Here is a 22041-nt window from a genome sequence, read left to right as displayed (position 1 = left end):
CGAGATTATGGAGGTACAAAAGAGGAGGTACTCTCGCGAGATGAAGGTGCCTTTGATGCCAGTTTTATTGATATATCGGAGAATGGAAATATTATGTTTAAGAAAGTTGATGATTTTAAAAGAAAAGAAAGAAAAAGATTATATGATATTGAAGGACAATTACGTAAGTTAGGTACATTGCAAGATGATGAGAGGATTTTGGGTGTTTATGAAGAAAATAGACTAGAGGATTCATTGGAATTGATTACATCTATTGGGTTAGGGGATAATGATAAAATTGAGATTCATTCGAGAGAGGTTTATACCATGCTTGAATCTTTTCAAGCACTAGAAGTCACTGTAGAGACGAGATATAAAATGGCAGATAAGAAGGTGAAGGCTGTTGCCGGACCATTACCAGAAGATTCTAAAGAACAAATGGGAGAAGCATCAAAAGAAGCAAGTTTAAGAGATCCAATGAGTATTAGACATCAGTTTACTAAAGAGACTTTTGAAGAATTGAAGATTGGTTCTGATGGTTCTTTATTGCCGGAGGAAATTACTTGCTTCAAAAAGATGTTGGCTGGACAAGGTAGATCGTCTGCCTTCGAATCTCATGAAATAAGGTGTGTGGATCCAAATATTATAACACCTATGGTTATCTTCACTGTACCACATATACCTTAGAATCTAAGACCGATTCCAGTACCGAGGGCACATTTACCTAAATTGGTGGAACTATTAAAAGAAAAGATAAAGATGAAAATATTGGAACCCTCATTTGCGTCATATTCTAGTCGATGGTTTACGGTACCTAAGAAGAATGGGTTAATACGGTTTATTCAAGATATGCAACCAGTAAATGCAGTAACTGTGATAAATGCAGGAATTGGGCCTATTGTGGATGAATTTGCTGAGGCATTTGCTGGAAGGGCGATCTATTCAATGGGTGACTTGTATTCAGGTTATGATCAATTTCAACTTGCTAAACGAAGTAGAGATATGACAACAATGAGGACACGACTTGGATTGGTTAGAATGTACACTCTTCCTCAAGGCGTGACTAACTCAGTTGCGCATATGATGAATGGGATGAATAAGGTATTGAGAGATTTTTTTCCGAAAAAGACTATGCCTTTTCTAGATGATGTTCCTATAAAAGAGTGCAGAGAAGGAGACAAGGATGAAACTTTAGATACGAGGGGGTGTCGCAAATATGTTGTTGATCATATACAAGATTGTGAAAAGATTTTAACTCGGCTTGGTAAAGTTCATCTTACATTATCGGGTATGAAGTCCGTATTTGGAGTACGAGAGGTTGTGATTGTTGAACATTTATGTGGATCTTACGGAAGAAAACCAGATCCGACTAAAATTGGTGCAATTGGAAGGATGAAAGAGGATTGTGATTCTTTAACAGAGGTTCGCAGGTTTTTGGGTGCATGTGTATTTTATCGAATCTGGATCCCTCATTTTGCTCACGTAGCGGATCCATTATATGAACTGTTACGCAAGGGTTACCGATTTGAATGGGAAGAAAGGCATATTCAGGCAATGCAAAGATTGAAGAAATTATTGATGTCACCTCCAATATTGAGGAGGTTGATTATAAGTGCAATAGACCAGTGATTCTTACTGTGGACGTTAGTCCAATTGCCATTGGATGGGCTATGGGTCAAGATGATTCCAGTGGGAATAGATTTGCAGTTCGATTTGGAGCTAAAGTTTTAAGTATTCGCCAGCGTGCATATTCGCAAGTCAAGAGAATTTTGGAGAGTCGTTTCGGCTATGAAAGCTGAAAAGGATCATTTGATTGGGGCAGTAGTAGTAATTGAAACAGATTGCTTGCTATTGCTTCGAATGATTATTAACTGTTCAACGTCAGATATTGCAATGTTGAGATGGATTGCTTATATTAAGTCACTAAATCCAGAATTTAAGCATGTTACTAGGAAGGACAATTTAATAGCAGACATGCTATCTCGAGCAAGATACGAGAGGGAGGACGAAATGGTTGAAGACATTGATGACGTCGGATTGAAATTCTATTCAATATCAAATCTCAACAGAGAAGACAAGCTATTTCTTGAAGAATCTTATGAAGGAGAATTATTGGATATTAGTCATTACTTGAATACCTTGACTAAGCAGGGGAATTGGTCTACAGAAAAATTCAAACAAATAAGAAAAAAATCATATGGATTTTTACTTCGAGATGGATTCTTATGGAAGAGACCAAAGAAAGGAATTGGGATGCCACAACGAGTGATAGGCAAAAAGGAAGAAAAACTAAAATTATTTAAGGAGTTTCATGATAGTTTATGGGCAGGGCATAGAGGAATCTGGGCTACTTTTGCTAAACTCAAGGAACGATATTGGTGGAAAAATATGTATCGAGATGTGCTCTCATTTGTAGAGTCATGTGAAATCTGTCAATCGTATTCTAATATCCGACATCGAGATGGTTTTCATCCTACGTATCCTCTCGCTATTCATTTTAAATGGGTTGTTGATTTGGTTATTATGTCAGTTGGGTTATGGCAGATGAGATATTTAGTTTTAGCTCGAGAAGATTTATCAAATCAAGTAGAAGGAAGAGCATTGAAGATAAAATCTACAAAGGGGATTTGTAGATTTTTGCTTGAAGATGTCATTTGCCGCTACGAATGCATAGGAAAAATCACTGCAGATCATGGAGAATTAAATGCACAAGAAGCTCGTAAGTTCTTTGAAAGATGTGGAGTTAAACTATCACTGACTACTGTTTATAATCCAAAAGGGAATGCAAAAAGTAAATGCAGTCATCCACCGATTGTGAAAGCATTAGTTAAAGCTTATAATGGGAAAGTTAAAGAGTGGCTACGACTTTTGTCATTTGCATTATAGACTGATCGAACAACACATAGTTTGGTGACAGGATATATGCCAGTAGAACTTATGACAGGTCGAAAATCAATTATGCCGATTGAAGAAAAGGTACTTACTTGGAGTATGCTACCATGGAAAGATGGATTGACAAGAGAAGAACTTCTAGCTATTAGGATTCGACAATTGGAGCAAGGATCGGAAGATGTGCAGATAAGATTGGAAAGGTTAAAAAGTGCAAGGTTACAAAACAAGGTGCGATTCGATAAGCAACATCGATTGAGACCTAAAGCAATCGAGGAAGGTGACTGGATACTTGTTTATGACAATAGTCTAGATAATCAACATAGTACTTTGCAAAAAATTTTAAAACGTTGATTTGGACCATATGTAGTAACAACTGTTCATAATAATGCAACTTACTCATTACGGGAGTTAGATGGTACAAAATTGAAAATACCAATTGCAGGGAAGCGAGTAAAAATATTTAAACGAAGACACGTGGAGATGAATATGAAAGACCTTAATGAAGGTATAGAGATTCCGTAGCAAGAAGATGAAAGTGATTTGGATAGTGAAGGTGACAAAGACAAACTGGACAAAGACGTAGAGGATATATTCTAAATCAAACAGCAATTCGATAAATTGGTGCATACCGGAGGATGCACAGGTTCAGAGGGGGTGGATGTCGTGTTGTAACATGAGTACACCATGAAAATATAAAGAAAGGGGACTTTTATTAATATTTAGTTACCTCGAATATTGGGAGAAACGACCAATTCCAATGCAAATACTGAGTGGCCAGGTTCACTCACCCCGTTACAGTCAGTCGGAGTTTACTGAAATACTTCGTTCGATTCCAATAACGGGAGTCAGCACAAAGAGGAAGGACCAATTCAACGACGGATGAGCCTGGTTCGAAGAGCCAATTGGATCCAATTTCAAGACATCCAATTCAAGTCCTCTTACCTAATATGAGACCTGAATTGATCGGGCAACCCAATGCAGTCTAATTACGGGAAAATCCAAGTCTTACTATAGGCCTCAGCCAATTTAATGGAAAGGACCAATTTGATCCAATTACAGGAACATCTAGGTCTTATTACTAGACTCTTACCCAATATGAGACCTGAATTGGTCAAGCGACTGAATGTGATCCTGATTACGGGGCTCCGATTCCATTTCAAGCTATTCCGTCCTTTGTGCCATTCCGGGAACGTCCTTTCGGTAAAAGGATCTCTTAAAGGTAAAAATGGAGGAGAAAGCTCTGACGGCGAGAGCCAATTTCAGATCCAAGCTCTGACGGTGGGAGCCAATTTCGGATCCAAGATGGAAGATTGAAGAAATTCAGAATTAAGGTTAAGAAATGAGAGGAGAGAGAGAAGTTTTTGGGAGTTTTGAAGGATCGGAGAGCTAGCTTCATGCTTCGGAAAGGGGAAAAAAGATAGAGAATTGGGTTTTTTTTCTTCATAGGGTTTTGGGAAGACTGAGGCAATCGTTGCTAAAGTCAGTGTTGTAATGGTGAATCGAGATTTTTAATGAAGTGGGTTTGATTACTCTTGACTGTTTTGTGAAATCGAGTTACGTCTGTGATGAAGAATTAAAAAGGTGTCTATAGGATTGAGTATGCGGAATGAATGAAATTTATTGGGTTAATCTAACAAGACAGTTAGTGGATACAAGATCGAGAGTATAAAGCAGTATCAAAGATTAGCAATTTGGGTTGTTTGGGATTCTCTGTAACATCTTGAGACCTATCGGCTGGGGCAAAAAGGACTTCGGAAAGCAGTCAAAGGGTATCCGTATAGATTTACGGTGTATTCTTGTAGTCGTTTATATTCCAACAGTCAATAATCGATAGACTGCTTGAATATTGGCGAATCTCCATACTACCTTCTATAGACTGACGCCCGACGCGTTCTCGAGCAGGAAAGCACGTAATACGACAAAAGTGGTGAACCCGACGTAATCTTATAATTAACTACTTTTAATAACTAAATTAATCATCCATCTTCTCGAACTGATTATTCTATGAACTATTAGTCTATTTTTCCAATATCTTACAGAAACATACTAATATCTATTCTACGGTCTTCAAAATCTTAAATTCTAAGATCATAATCTACAAAAAATTTCATGCCTTTCAATCTAATCATTTGATCAAATCCAAATTCACAACACAAATCAAACATAAATACCTCTATGAATCCAAAATTTTCACTTATATATCTATCGCCAAACTTATGAAATTCTCCAAAAAATATCACCTATTTTATTTCACAAATCCAAAGTCACTCAAAACAAACCCTGACTTTACAAAGCTCTTACAAAGTCAATACAAATTCAAATCACTCCAAAATAATGCCTATCAACACTCTATCAAATCTACTCTTTAATCCTACTCTTTGATCTATCAAAGAATCCTATCATCATTGTCAAGGCTTGATTTGTGCCTCACAGTCTGATTTCAATCCTAATTCATAACCGGGCCTCTTTGGATATCAATATCTAATTTTTCTAGATAATTTTTACTAGAATTTATTCTAAACTTCATCTTAAAGATGCCTATATCATTTATTTTTCCAATCTACTTTATTTTTCTTTATTTATAGCCCTACAAAGTAAATAGAAGTCACTTTTTTAAAAAGATAATATTATTATTAAAAGTTTTACTATCTTCTTATCTTTATCTATATTTTTTTTATATTATCTTTTAATTTGGCTCTTCTATAATAAGATCCATATTATCATCTTTTATCATATAGTCATATTACAATACAATAATGGCTCTTCGTCTTGGAGTTGTCTCTATAAGCTACTTAGTTGAAATGGTACGACCGAGAGGGTGTCTATTTTTTGACTATCTATATCACATAAAGTAGACAAGATCAAAAGAATATAAACATGCTATGGTCATGAACTCAAACTATTGACTTATAATATTCTAAATATTTGAAAAAATTACCTCTTTAGAGGCTGCCTCATCTCCTTCTTTATAATGCGAAGAACTAAAAATCTTCATGGTGAAGCTACTTTATTAAGCTATTGTTCCTCATTTTGCTACTTTTGGTCTAGATGGATGTCGTTGATGGAACTTTTGAACCTTCATTTGTACATTTACAAAGTTGCCATCTAGTTTCTACATGCGATCATTGATATCATATCCGTACTAATAGACGAGATATTCAAGCCTTCTATATCTTATTCTTAAATCTAATATCTCTTCTACCTCAAATTCAATATGATCATTGATTTCAACCATAAGAGGTAGTCGTTGTCTTTGACTTGATATGTTTGATTCTTTATACCTTTTCAAAAGTAAAACATAAAAAACTTGATGAATCTTTATGGATGAAGGTAACTCCAAGTGATAAGTTACGTCATTGATTTTTTTCTAAATCACAAATAATTCCAACCTTTGATAGTCCAACTTATCACATAGCTTGTTGGTTTTTATATTGTACTGAAGAAACCACACTTTATTACCAACTTAAAAAGGAAGATGTTTCTTTCTCAATTCATCTGCGACTAGCTTATAACATTATTGAGCCTTTTCTAGATGAGTCTTTATGGTTGCTTAAAATTTGGCTATCTTTGTAGTAAATTCTTAAGAATCTTGAAGAGTGCCTTCCAAAACCTTGATACAAATTGTAATCCATGATCCAATACAATGTTATTTAGCAATCTATGGTAATGATAGACATTATTAATAAATAATCTTGTCATTTCTTTATCACTAATTAACTTCTTATAAAGTATAAAATGTGCCATCTTGGTCAATTGATCAAGAACTAAAAAGATAGTATCAAATAAGCTTGATGGTAGAAGATCGATAATGAAATCCATGGATATAGATGACCATGGTTGTCTTGGAATACAAAAGGGTTGAAGAAGTCGATATGGCTAGTATCAAGGATTCTTTGACCTTGAACAAATATCACATGATAGTAAAAAAAATTTAATATTTTTTTTACATTTTAAGCCACCAAAAGTCTCTAGACAAAAGTTCTAAGGTATTGTTGAATCCAAAATGTCTGGCTACATGGAAATCATGGCAAGTTTGAAAAAGACATAGGTGAGTTGGCCTTTTAAGAATGAACAAACTTTCTTCAAAAAATATGAAGCTATCTTCAATCTTGAATTTAAAAGACTCTTCAAGAAGGTTGTTGGCAAGATGCTTGATAGTAAAAACAAGAGGGTCTATAATTCAGGCTTTACAAATGTGATCAAGAAATGATAAATCTAGAGGCATTGATACATTGATTCCTCAAAGATGAAATTGCTCAAGCTTTAACAAGGTTGCTCATTGTTGATCAAATCTTGCCTCTTCTTCTTTTGGTTCAAGATAGGAACATCTTGATAATGCATCTGATAATTTTTGTTGGCTCCTAGGTCAATACATGATGCAAAAGTCAAATTTTAATAAAGATATATTCCAACGTACTTGGTAACAATTCAAGACTGAGGTTAACATAAAATATTCAAGATTCTTGTGATTTGTCTATACAATCACCTGATGAAAAGTGCCTTCAAGAAAGTCATGCCATTCTTGGAAAGAATCCATGATGGCAAGCAACTCTTTATCATAGATTTTGTAGTTGATTTCTACCATTGAGAATTTTTTAAAATAGAATATAATTGAATGAAGTTTGAGAACTTATTCATATTGTGACAAAACTATTTTCAATGCAAAGTCTGAAGCATTAGTCTCCATAAAGTAGCGCTTGTTGAAATCTGGATGTATCAAAATTGGAGCTATTGTGAAGCATCTTTTAAGCTTTAAAAAGCTTTCTCTACTTCTAGGCCCTAATTTAGCTTGTCCTTGCATATCAACTGTGTAAATATAGTAGTGACCTTAGAGTAATTCCTAACAAAAACCATATAGAAGTTTATAAATCCAAAAAGATATTGGATATCACGTACAATTTTTGGCTTTGCCCAATTGATGATTACTTGTATCTTCTTTGAATCCATAAAAAGATCTTTGTTGGAAACAATATATTCAATAAATTTGACTTGAGGTGCATGAAATATACACTTCTTTAATTTTACATATAGCCTAGTATTTCATAGCATTTCCAACACAAGGCGGACATCCTTTTTGTAGTCTTCTCGATTCTTGGAAAAGATTAGAATATCATCCAAATAGATCACAACAAAGTCATCAAGATACTTACAAAATATATCATTTATTAAGTATTGGAATATAACTAATGCATTGGTAAGTCCAAAAGGCATGACATTGTATTCAAAATGTCCATACCTAGTGTAGAATGCTATCTTCTATTCATCTCCCTCCTTAATACGTACCAAATTATACATACCTTATAGATCAATCTTCATGAAGATCTTTGTTTGGCTAAGTTAATCAAAAAGTCTAAATATTAATAGCAATGGGTATCAATTCTTTACCATGATTTTATTAAGATCCCAATAATCAATACACATCTGTAAAGATCTATCTTTTTTTTTCACAAATAATATCAAAACACTAGTTGGTGACTTGGAATATTGAATAAAATTCTTAGCCAGATTTTTATCAATATACTCCTTTAAATTCACAAGCTTATTTTAGAATAAATTATACATGGGTCCAAACAGTGGTTGAGCACCTTTTAGAAGGTCAATTGCACAATCATAAGGGCGATGCTTGAATAGGATGTTCACATTTTTCTTTTCAAATATATCTGTAAAATCTTTATATGCCTTTGGAATTGTTGTTATAGCAACCTTAAGTTTTAATTGTGGATTTGTATAGACAACAAATATAGTGTCCTATTTAGCTATCCTCACAAATGCTCTAGCTCTAATAAATAAATGTTTTTTAAGTTTTAGCTTATGAAGTATTAGAAGTTTTTTCATAAATTTGAGGGTTCTATGATTTATTAGACGAAATTTTAACTTTTGAGATATCCAATCTATTTATGGCTTATATTTTTCAAGCCATGAGAGTTCTAAAATGACTAGATTTAATAGTGATCTAACGACGTTGAATACTACTTGGCTGCCATGATTGTCAAAGGTTATTTCTAATGGAATCGTCTCATAAGTGACATCTCTAGAGGATAAAGATCGACCATCTATTACTTCTACATATAAGACTTTGGTTTTTTTGAGTGTACAGATTTTGAGTGATCTAAAAAATTCTTTTTCAATAAAACTTGTAGAGGCTCTTGAGTCGAGTAATGCATAACACTCTAATTTTATGACTCTTAATTTTACATATATAATAAAATAATGAGAAGGGTTGGCAGAGAATACAAGATCTTTTTTGATTTATGATAGTAAAGAATTCAGCCACATGATTCTTACTATAGTTGGATGCCTTCATTTTCTTGCAAAGCTTTTGATGATGTAGCTGTACTCCTCATTCGATATATACATTAGCATTTCTTTGAACAATTATCAATCTTGTGGCCAAATTTTTCATAATATAAGCATTAGCAAAGTTTTCTTTGATACTTTTTTTTTTGTCCAGAAAGAGGTTTGAAGCAAATTACATCAATCTCTTAATCTCCAATGAAATTGGCTCATCAAGACATCTTCCTAATTTATATCACATGCTAATTGTCAAAAATCTGAGGCATACATTGATGTAAAATACATTCCTTCTTGAAGGCTTTAAATTTTAGTTGTTGAAGAATGAACCTTATCATATTCATCAAATGCTTCTATAAATGCTGCCAAAAATGCTTCAAAGTTTTGCAATATATGAGAATTATTTTTAAATAATAGAGCAAACTAAGATAAAGCTTAACCTGAGAGTAAAGTTTAAATCAAACAAACACAAGATGCTTTAGTAGAATATCATTGAGATTGAAGTAAGGTAATTAGTCATACTTGGATTACAAAGCTACGAAATTTTTAGTGGGTGCCATCAAACTTTTTGAGGAGGTTGATCCTTGATTCTTTTGCTGTTATTATTGTCAGATCACTGGCTTAAGTGGATGCACCTCCTATGTTTATTAAAGTAGATATAGTTGTTTGAAAATTTGGAACTTCTATTGTCATTTGATGTTATAGATGAGGCATTTCTACTCTTTGACCATTATGTATGGTCATATATACTTCTTCATTCTCCTTTGATAAAATCTTTGTCCTGATCTTCAATACTTCAAGAGAATTGTTAATAGAATCTAACTTGATTTCTTTGAAGTTTGTTATATTGACTTTACACCTTCTATCATAAAAAATTAAAGAAGCACATGCATTCAAAGGAAAAAAAATAAAACAAAAAAAATAAAATAAAAGAATATTAAATAAAGAATAATATTAATATAGGGGAAGATAATCCGCAACCTTTAGACTACTATAGTACTTCCAAAAAGACGGGTAATCCACTCTCTGTCAAGAAAGACTAAGCTTCAAATATTATTTTATAATAATCTCAACATATTGTTAGGGGCCATATACAAGACAAGGATTCAAGACCAAGAAATAAAGTTAGCTCAAAATTAAAATAATAATTTAATAAAGGCAAGAAGATCCTAGCTAGACCACAAGAAGTAAGTTGTCGAGATTGAAGATCCCTTCAACCTCGACTCCTATATATACTAGATTTTAAGAAGCTTCTTGAAAAGTTTTCATAAAGCTTAGAAACAAAACAAGCCTAAGATCCATCTTCAGCAACTTTCTAAATCATTGTTAGGGACATAGTCCTTAGAACCTTTTAGAGACAAGTTTCTAGAATCTTCTAGAGACAAGCTTCTACAACCTTCTAGAAGCAAGTCTCTGGAACCTTCTAGAAGCTTCTTAGTTAGTAGAAGATGTTCGGGACATAGTCCTTAGAACCTTCTAGAGATAAGTTTCTAGAACCTTCTAGAAACAAGTCTCTAGAACCTTTTAGAAGCTTCCTAGTTAGTAGAAGTTGCTTGAGAAGCTTCCTAAATAGGAGTATGTATTGGAATCGAGGCTGAAGAGTTCTTCAGTCTTGACAACACATCTCTTGGAGCTCTAGCTCACCTCTCAGGTGTTGTTCTTGTATTCATCTGATTAATCTAGTTCTTGTCAGTTCTTCTTGAACTTCTTGGTAGATATCAAGTCTGTATTCTATGTCCGTGACAGTTTGTCGAGACTTCACTCACCTCAGATATCAGAGCTAGTTTCTTCTTTGTTAGAGTGTGGATTACCCCTCTGCTTGGAAGTGTACTAGCACTTTAGAGGTTGCGGATTACCCTCTTCTAAATTGATACTTCTTTTGTTACAATATTGGAGTCTGATTCTTCTTGGAGAGAGTGGATTACCCCTTTTCTTGAAGCTCTTAAGGTATTTTGGAGGTTGCGGAGTACCCTCGTCTAAACCAATATTGTCTTCTTGTAGAGTCATTTTTGTCCTTCTCTTAGAATGGTCGGGGGCCAAGATATTAGTATGACGGAAAGTTCACAGTCCAAGTTAGATGCTATCATGAATGCCCTTACTACGTTATCGCAAAGAACTGCAGAGATTGAAGGAGTCGTGGCAAGGCTTCATAATGATGGAGCATCTGGGATGGCACAATCTAGGTTGCATCAGCCTCAAACTTCTACACTTGGAGAAGCAACTTTACCTCAGGTTCCACAAGCACCGTTGGTTCTATAACATAAGGAACCCCGAGTTAGCCTTCCGGATAAGTTCGATGGTACACGTTCCAAGTTTCGAGGATTCGTCAACCAAATCCGGTTGATAACAGTTTTACAGCCCGAACGCTATCCAACGGAGGAGTCACGTGTTGGGCTTGTTCGAACCTTACTTACAGGACAAGCTCTATCATGGTTTGCTCCTTTGTTCGAGAAATGATCGTCCATACTAAACAACTTTGAAACCTTTTTGGAAGCATTTACGAAAGCATTTGGTGAACACGACAAGGTTCGATGGGCTACAACAAATATCCGGTCACTACGACAAGGGATACGTTCTACATCAGCTTATGCATCAAACTTCAGGCAATTAGCATGCGACATCAATTGGGACGAAGAAGCGTTGATGAGTCAATTCTATTGGGGTTTAAGGAATGATGTGAAGGATTTGCTGTTAACTCTTCCTGATCCGCAAACGCTCAACGAAGCTATTAGTTAAGCTATGAAGTGCGATAACCGCCTATTCCAACGTCGCCAAGACCAACGTTCAAGACAACATACGATTTATTACACCCCAACTATGTCGGCAAGCAGCGTGAATTCACATTTAGAGGTAGAAGACATGCAAATTGATGCGATACGTGTCAAATCTCTTACTCTAGAAGAAAGAAAGTGACATATGGAGGAAGGTCTATACTTGTATTGCGGTGAAGAAGGCCACAAAGTTAGAAACTATCCAAAGAAGCAAAATCAACGTATTATCAAGACTAGGGGCACGTTTATTCAGGAAAACAAGGATGCCCAGCCACAATAGGAACCGTGCGATTGGATAGTGAAATATCGCAACAACAACCAGGTTTCTTTCTTTCCGCTCAACCTGCCCTTTGTTTTACAATCCCTTTGCTTATTGGCCCTCAGAAACTGAGAACCTTAGCATTATTAGATTTAGGAGCATCTGCTTGTTTCTTAGACGAAGAATTTGCAAAGCATCATAAGATCCCTTTAGTACAAAAATCCAAACCTGTTCACGTTGAGGTCATAGATGGACGACCTTTATTGTCTGGTAGTGTCACCCATGAATCAGAACCTATAGAAGTGATGTTTAAGGACCATAGTAGTCATATTATTTTCAATATTATTAGAACCCCATCAAATCCTATTATTCTTGGTCTTTCCTGGTTGGAAAAGCATAACCCATCCATAGATTGGAAGTTGCGGAAGATGACCTTTTCCACAAAACCACCTAAGAGCAAGCCTAGTAGAAAACCCCAAATAGAGAAATCTTTATTTATTGGAGCAAGAGCGTTTATAAGATTGTCCAAGGGAGACACACCGTTTGTCATTTATGCGGCTCTAACTACCGGGGAGAAGATCTCAACAGTAAGTATAGTGGAGCAATATAAGTATTTTAAAGACGTGTTTCAAAAGAAAAATACCGACATGCTACCGAAACACAGACCATATGATTGCGCCATAGACTTACAGGAAGGAGCACAATTGTCTTTTGGCCCAATCTACAATCTATCGCAGATGGAGTTGGCGGAGTTGCGGAAGTACATCGACGAGAATCTAGCCAAGAACTTCATCCGTCATTCAAAATCATCAACTGGAGCACCCATCTTATTTGTGAAGAAGAAAGATGGCTCATTGCGGATGTGCGTGGACTATCGAGGCATCAACAAGGTAACAAAGAAGAATCGTTACCCGTCATCCTTGATTTCTGGTCTCTTAGAACAACTTGGACGTGCAAGGATCTTTACAAAAATTGATCTAAGGAGAGCTTACAACCTCATACGAATCAAGGAAGGAGATGAGTGGAAGATAGTGTTCCATACAAGGTATGGCCATTTTGAATATAATGTCATGTCCTTTGGTCTTACCAATGCTCCAGCCGTCTTTCAACATATGATGAATGACATTTTCCGAGAGTACCTTGATGATTTTGTTGTCATCTATTTGAATGATATTTTGATATTCTCCAAAAATGAGGAAGAGCATGAAAAACACGTTCGTTTGGTATTAGAGAAACTACGCAAGCGAGGACTATATGCCAAGTTGGAGAAGTGTTTATTTCACCAAATAGAGATGGAGTTTCTGGGGTTCGTTGCGACTACGGAAGGCTTGAAGATGGACCCCAAGAAGGTGGAAGCAATCGTGTCCTGGGAGGTTCCGAAGACGGTTAGAGACGTACAATGTTTTCTTAGTTTTGCCAACTTCTATCGGAACTTTATCAAGAATTACTCTCAAGTTGCTGCTCCTCTCACTCGATTGACATGCAAGGATAAGCTGGAATGGGGACCCTCTAGCAGAGAAGGCGTTTCAAAACCTGAAGACCGCATTTACTACGGCTCCAATCTTGGTACATCCAGACTTTACAAAGGCCTTCTATTTAGAAACTGATGCTTCGGATTTTGCTTTGGGAGCTGTACTTTCACAAATGGGAGAAGACAAGAAGCTCTATCCAGTTGCATTCTATTCTCGAAAGTTCTCTGATGCTGAAATCAATTATGAGATCCACGATAAGGAACTTCTTGCTATAGTGGATTCTTTCCAAGAATGGCATCACTTTCTAGAAGGAGCTGCACATCCAGTGACCATATACACAGATCACAAGAATTTGGAGTATTTCATGTCGGCTCGAGTTTTAAATCGACGTCAAGCTCGATGGAGTATGTTGCTATCTAGGTTCAATTTTATTATCACTTATCAACCTAGAAAGCAGCAAGGACTATCTGATGTCTTATCGAGGAGATCATATCTTGTACCAAAGGCTGAAGAAGCAACGTTTGATCAACAATGTATGACATTGTTGAAGCCAGAGCAATTTCAGCTTTGCGCTACTATTATGCCAATTGATGCTGACTTCCTGAATCAGGTACGTGCCGTAACCATTGAAGATTCAATAGCCATTGATATTTAGCAGCGTACCAATGACGACAAGTTCAAGGTGGAGGGAGATCTTTTATACTTTGAAGAGCGATTATATATCCCAAAAGGACCAGCATGACTCCGAGTTCTTCAATCTCGCCACGATTTTCCAATTGCGGGACATTTTGGATTCAACAAGATCTTGAAGCTTATTTCTCGAGATTTTTGGCGGCCCCAAATGTGGAAGGATGTGAAAGATTTTGTCCTCTCCTGCGACATTTATTTAAGATTCAAGAATCCTCGACATCGCCCTTAAAGACTCCTACAGCCATTGCCGATTCCACATCGACCATGGTCTTCAATTTCCATGGACTTCATCACGGACCTGCCATTATCGAACTCATTTGATAGCATCTTTGTCGTGGTAGATCGGCTTACAAAAATGGCACACTTCGTCCCTTGCAAGAAGACATCGTCCAGTGAAGTCACAGCAAGGCTCTTTCTCAATAATGTGTATCGATATCATGGACTATCAGATGATATCGTATCAGATCGAGGAACCCAGTTTGTATCAAAGTTTTGGAGATCTCTCTTTGAGATACTGAAGGTGGATATCAAGCTTTCTTCGACTTTTCATCCTCAAACTGACGGTCAAACGGAACGGGTGAACTAAGTCTTGGAACAATACTTACGATGTAGCATCAACTATTAGCAAGACGATTGGACCACATATCTGCCGCTAGCCGAGTTTGCATATAACAACACCCTCCATGCGTCGACTCAATACACACCATTCTTTTCCAACTATGGGTATCATCCAAAGCTTGATTTATTGAGTCCATCAACAAATAACAATCCAGCAGCTGAAGGATTTGTGAAATAACTATCAGAGCTTCAAAATACGTTGAAGCTTCAATTACAATCCGCTCAAGAATCCTACAAGGCGTCTGCAAATAGATTTCAGAATCAAACACCTACTTTCAAAATTTGAGATAAAGCATGGCTTCTTCGACGGAATATCAAGACCAAGCGACTATGTAATAAGTTGGACTATCGAAGATTGGGACCATTTATCATCCAAAAGCAAATCAATCCAGTGGCATACCGTCTGGAATTACCGGCTTCTATGAAGGTACATCCAGTTTTTCATGTTTCTTCGTTGGAGCCTTATCGAGAGTCGTCTTTTCGTGGAAGAGTGCAATGTCCGCCACCTAGTATTGAGATCGAGAACCACGAGGAATACGAGGTTGAAAAGGTGTTGGATTCTCGGTGAAGGTGGGGCAAGTTGGAGTATCTTGTTCATTGGTGCGGCTACGACATTAATGAGCGAACGTGGGAGCCAACTAAAAATCTCACCAATGCGCCGCAAAAGGTACAGGAGTTTCATCAACAACATCCTCATAAACCTAAGTCGGTTTGACAATAGCTTCTTTCTAAAGCTTGCTCACCCAAGAATATAAGAAAGGGAGAGAGCACCACCAAAATTCGTAGTTGATGTAGTTATTATTCCACCAAGATAAAATAGAATTTTTTCAGTAGCCATAGTTTGGTCTTCTGATATGGATAGCCAAGAGATAGATACTATGCCAGTCAGATTATCTCAACCAACTAGTTCACGAAGGCGACCCCGAGATGAAGAACCACCTGCACCACGACGACGACGGAGGATACCAAGTAACCGATCACTGGTGATTGTATTTGAATCCGAGCCTGCTTACGATGGTCAACCAGAAGGCATATTTGCAGGACAATTTCACAATGAAGACACGATGTCGTGTTGTAACATGAGTATACTCTGAAAATATAAAGAAAGAAGAATTTCATTAATGTTCAGTTACCTCGAATATTGGGAGCAACGACCAATTCTAGTGCAAATACTGAGAGGCTGGGTTCAGTCACCCCGTTACAGTCAGCCCAGGCATACTGAAATACTCCGTTCGATTCCAATTACGGAAGTCAGTAGGAAGGAAAAGGACCAATTCACACGATGAGTGAGTTTGGTTTGAAGAGCCAATTGGATCAAATTTCAAGAATCCAATCCGGGTCTTCTTACCCAATATGAGACCTGAATTGGTCGGGCAACCCAATGTAGTCTAATTACGGGAAAATCCAGGTCTTACTACGGGCCTCAGCCAATCTGACGTGAAGGACCAATTTGATCCAATTACGGAAACATCCGGGTCTTATTACTGGACTCTTAGCCGATATGAGACCTGAATTCGTCAGGCGACTCAATGTGGTCCCGATTACGGGGTTTCGATTATGTTTCAGGCTGTCCTGTTCTCTATGCCATTTCAAGGAACGTTGTTTTCGGTAAAAGGATCTCTTAAAGGTAAAAACGAAGGAGAAAGCTCTGACGGCGAGATCCAATTCCGGATCCAAGACGGAAGATTGAAGAAAATCAGAGGCTAGGGTTTGAAAGAGGGGAGGATTAGGGTTAAAGAAGAGGAAGGTTAAGAAATGAGGGGGGGATTTTTTTCAGATCGGGGTTTTTTGGATTGAAGAGCTAGCTTCAAGTTTTTTCAAGGTCATTAGTTTGGTTTCATTAGGATTTGTGAGGGGAGAGCAATCGCTGCTCAAAGTCAGTGTTTATTTTGGTGTTTCGGATTTTATATAAAACATTGATGGTTTGCATTCTCAATCGATTTGTGCAAGTCGTGTAGCATCTATAGATCAAAATTTGGTATTGTCTGGATAGTTGGGTGTGCTAAGTGTATACAAAAATTTGTGTTAATCTAACGATGCAATCAAGAGATATCTGGGTTTTAGTACAAAGGATTGTCGGAAGTTGGCAGTCTAGGGTTGGATAGGATTTCTGTGATATCTAAAGATCTACTAGTTGGATCGACGTAATTTTTGGCTTGGTAATAGAAGATTTGGAGATCAAGCGGCTATTCAATTTTGAGTTGGAGTTAACGATTGACAAAGGAGAAATCACTTCTGGAGTTTCTACATCAAATTTCAAGGTTGCGGCCGAGTGTCATCAGTGCGGTTTTTGGGCGTTTTCTTGCAATCCGTAAGTTGGATTGGGCTGAAATTATCTGAGCATATAGAAGGCTTATACTGGTATTTAGATGCAAAATTTCACACTAAGTGGACGGTTGGATCAAAAGTTACAGCTTGTCAAAGCTCACTGACTAGGGTTAGGGCTTATTAAGAAAAACAAAAAAAACTTAATTATAAAAGAAATAAAGCAATTGGAATATTGTATGGTTAAAATGACTATGAGGAGTGTTTTTAAATACTTGAAAATTGATATTTCAATTATATTCTTCATACATGGATAAAATCTATTAGGGTTTCTTTCTTATTTGCAAAAATAACTATACCTTCCACAGCCAGATACTCAATGTATTCCCGAACAAGACAACACGTAATACGACATAAGTGGTGAACCTGACATGAAAGTTTGGGGTAGAAGGTATTGGATTTTGTATGCGGTTATTTGGATTGATGGTACAAGATGACAAGGTTGATTTTAGAGTTTTTGAAAGACTTGGAGCTTTGGAGGATATTTTGAAAAGCAATGGTGATATTTGGATTATTATGGAGTACATTATGGCTTATAGACATCTTGAGGCATTTTGAGGTATCATAAGTTATTTATTGGAGCATTTCAAGGGATATTTCTTTAACATTGTGGAAGAAAATGGAAGATATTTCAATGAAGTCTTTGCATAGGTTGAATACTTTGGATGGACCAAATGTTAAAGAGTTTTTTGAGGCTTTTTGTATATTCATGGAATAACAACAAAAGATACAAGCAATTGAAAGGGATATCACAAAGGCATTACAAGGAATTTTCAACAAATTTGAGAGGTTTAACGGATGCAACATCACTAAGTTTTTACAAGTTTATACATGTGAGATGGAGACATGCCAAATCCCTGAGGCAAAGTTGATTTCAAGCTTTTATTTGGCTATTAAACCTGGAATTCATAGAAAGGTGAAGAGATTACTTGAAAGGGGTGTGGAGACATGGTCAAAATTTCAAGAACTTTTGAAGAAAAAATTTATTGATGCAAATGAGGATAAGATTACCAAGCGACAGTTTTTGGATTGAATAGAATTACAACCAGGCACGCATATGGATCTTTATGAATTCCTGAAAGAATTTGAAAAGAGGTTTTATCAACTGTCATCCTCAGAGAGACAGTCATTGGATGCTATAAAAATAGAATTGTTTTTAAATGGTCTTGATGATGCCATGGGAGACAAACTTTTTATACTTCTTACAGATGAGTCTACGGAGAGTGGTTGTACTAACAATTGGGAAGAGTTGAAAGAAGCAACAATTCTTTTAGCAAAGCAACAAAGAGCACAAGCTAAAGGAGTTGGAGTATGGTCTAAGAAATCTTCTACTTTGGCTTCTATATCATCTTTATCAATACAAGGGATTAATCTTGAAAAAAGAGAAATGGAACAACAACTGGAGGACTTCGAAGGAGGAGCCAATTTTTTGCAAATGAAAGAAAGTGGATCTTTTATCAAGGATAGTGAAGGAAAGAACAAAGATTTTGATCAAATTATTACTATGAAAGGTCAAAATATCAAAAGAATTGAAGGCAATATGGAACTCAAGGATTTAGAAATTAATAACAATAAAGATGAAAATTATGGCTATTCTACATTGAATATGTTTATGCAAGTGGATGATGGCAATTTGGATGGAACATCTCATGGTGGTAAAAGAGATTATGGTGAAAGTTGCAAGATTTTTCAAGAACATGAGGTTTCACAAGGCTATGAAATTTTTCAATATTATGAAGTAATACAACATATTGAGATAACACAAGGTTATGATGTTTCACAAGGATGCATTCAAGAAGAAATGATAGATATTTCACAAGATAATGTGGCGAAAGAAGATTATGGAATCAAAGGTAAAGGTAATAAATCAATGGCTTTAATCAAGTTAATTGTGAGTACTAATCTTTTGGACCAAGATCAAGGCTACATGGATAATGCACATGTATTGTGGGCACAATTGGATTTTGATAAGAAAAAGATTCATCATAAAGTGTGGAATTCAAAGGTTGAAAATCTAAAAATCTTCAAATATAAAGACATGGGCAATGGATTTAAGGATTATATGGACGTCTTAAATCAAGCATGGAATCAAAGGAACAAGAAAAAAGATGCAAGCAAGATGTATGTAGCCATAAGGAAGAAGTTTCAATTAAATCTCTCCATTTCAAAATTTGTACCTCGCCAATGGTTTGGTCATGTACAAAGTTGGATGTTTCCAATTTACTTGTACAAGATGGATACATGGATTTTTGGTATTGGATAAAGAATAATGGTATACTGAATTTGGCACATACCGGAGGATGTGCAGGTTCAGAGGCGGTGGATGTCGTATTGTAACACGAGTATACTGTGAAAATATAAAGAAAGAAGAATTTCATTAATGTTCAGTTACCTCGAATATTGGGAGCAACGACCAATTTCAGTGCAAATACTGAGAGGCTAGGTTCAGTCACCCCATTACAGTCACCCAGGGCATACTCAAATACTTCGTTCGATTCCAATAACGAGAGTCAGCAGGAAGGGAAAGGATCAATTCACACGACGAGTGAGCCTAGTTCGAAGAGCCAATTGGATCAAATTTCAAGAATCCAATCCGGGTCCTCTTACCTAATATGAGACCTGAATTGGTCGGGCAACCCAATGTAGTCTAATTACGGGAAAATCCAGGTCTTACTACGGGCCTCAGCCAATCTGACGTGAAGGACCAATTTGATCCAATTATGGGAACATCCGGGTCTTATTACTGGGTTCTTAGCCGATATGAGACCTAAATTGGTCGGGCGACTTAATGTGGTCCCGATTACGGGGTTTTGATTCTGTTTCAGGCTGTCCTGTTCTCTGTGCCGTTTCAGGGAACGTTGTTTTCAGTAAAAGGATCTCTTAAAGGTAAAAACGAAGGAGAAAGCTCTGACGGCGAGAGCCAATTCCGGATCCAAGACGGAAGGAGCGAATTCTGGATCCAAGACGGAAGATTGAAGAAAATCAGAGGCTAGGGTTTGAAAGAGGGGAGGATTAGGGTTAAAGAAGAGGAAGGTTAAGAAATGAGGGGGGGATTTTTTTTCAGATCAGGATTTTTTGGATCGAAGAGCTAGCTTCAAGTTTTTTCAAGGTCACTAGTTTGGTTTCATTAGGGTTTGTGAGGGGAGAGCAATCGCTGCTCAAAGTCAATGTTTATTTTGGTGTTTCGGATTTTATATAAAACATTGATGGTTTGCATTCTCAATCGGTTTGTGCAAGTCGTTTAGCATTTATAGATAAAAATTTGGTATTGTCTGGATAGTTGGGTGTGCTAAGTGTATACAAAAATTTGTGTTAATCTAACGATGCAATCAAGAGATATCTGGGTTTTAGTACAAAGGATTGTCGGAAGTTGGCAGTCTAGGGTTGGATAGGGTTTCTGTGATATCTGAAGATCTACTAGTTGGATCGACATAATTTTTGGCTTGGTAATAGAAGATTTGGAGATCAAGCGGTTATTCAATTTTGAGTTGGAGTTAACGATTGACAAAGGAGAAATCACTTCTGGAGTTTCTACATCAAATTTCAAGGTTGCGGCTGAGTGTCATCAGTGCGGTTTTTGGGCGTTTTCTTGCAATCCGTAAGTTGGGTTGGGCTGAAATTTTCTGAGCATATAGAAGGCTTATACTGGTATTTAGATGCAAAATTTCACACTAAGTAGAAAATTAGATCAAAAGTTACAGCTTGTCAAAGCTCACTGGCTAGGGTTAGGGCTTGTTAAGAAAAACAAAAATAACTTAATTATAAAAGAAATAAAGCAATTGGAATATTGTATGGTTAAAATGACTATGAGGAGTGTTTTTAAATACTTGAAAATTGATATTTCAATTATATTCTTCATACATGGATAAAATCTATTAGGGTTTCTTTGTTATTTGCAAAAACAACTATACCTTCCACAGCCAGATACCCAGTGTATTCCCGAACAAGACAACACGTAATACAACAACGGAAGTTCATGCTTGGTCAGAAGTTGAAGAAGAAGGCCACTACCGTTGGCTTCAAGGGCCGATGAACCACTTACCTCGCGAACAACAGTTGGAGTTCATAGTAGACGTTATGCGACAGATCTTCATTTTCTTGCGTTGGTACTGATTGACAACAACATTGCTTCTCAGAGACCTCGAAGCTAAAGGAGGGGGTGATGTTAGGGACATAGTCCTTAGAACCTTTTAGAGACAAGTTTCTAGAATCTTCTAGAGACTAGCTTCTAGAACCTTTTAGAAGCAAGTCTCTGGAACCTTCTTGAAGCTTCTTAGTTGGTAGAAGATGTTCGGGACATAGTCTTTAGAACCTTTTAGAGATAAGTTTCTAGAACCTTCTAGAAGCTTCCTATTTGGTAGAAGTTACTTAAGAAGCTTCCTAAATAGGAGTATATATTAGAATCGAGGCTGAAGAGTTCTTCAGTCTTGACAATACATCTCTTGGAGCTCTAGCTCACCTCTCAGGTGTTGTTCTTGTATTCATCTGATTAATCTAGTTCTTGCCAGTTCTTCTTGAACTTCTTGGTAGATATCAAGTCTGTATTCTGTATCCGTGACAATCATCTAAAGCCTCTTAAAACCTTCTAGGATCTCCTATGACCTTTTAGAATTTTCTTAGAATCTATTAGAATCTTCTTGAATCTTCTTAGAACCTATTGGAAGCTCCTAGAATCTTCTAAGATGTATAAGAACTTTTCTAAAATCTTATAGAACATCCTAGAATCTTCTCAAACCTTCTTCAG

This window comes from Physcomitrium patens, chromosome 18 (genome assembly GCF_059467195.1).
Source record: "Physcomitrium patens ecotype Gransden chromosome 18, ASM5946719v1, whole genome shotgun sequence".
Taxonomy (NCBI): domain Eukaryota; kingdom Viridiplantae; phylum Streptophyta; class Bryopsida; order Funariales; family Funariaceae; genus Physcomitrium; species Physcomitrium patens.
The sequence above is the reverse complement of the archived record's forward strand: the minus strand, read 5'-3'. Positions refer to the sequence as shown.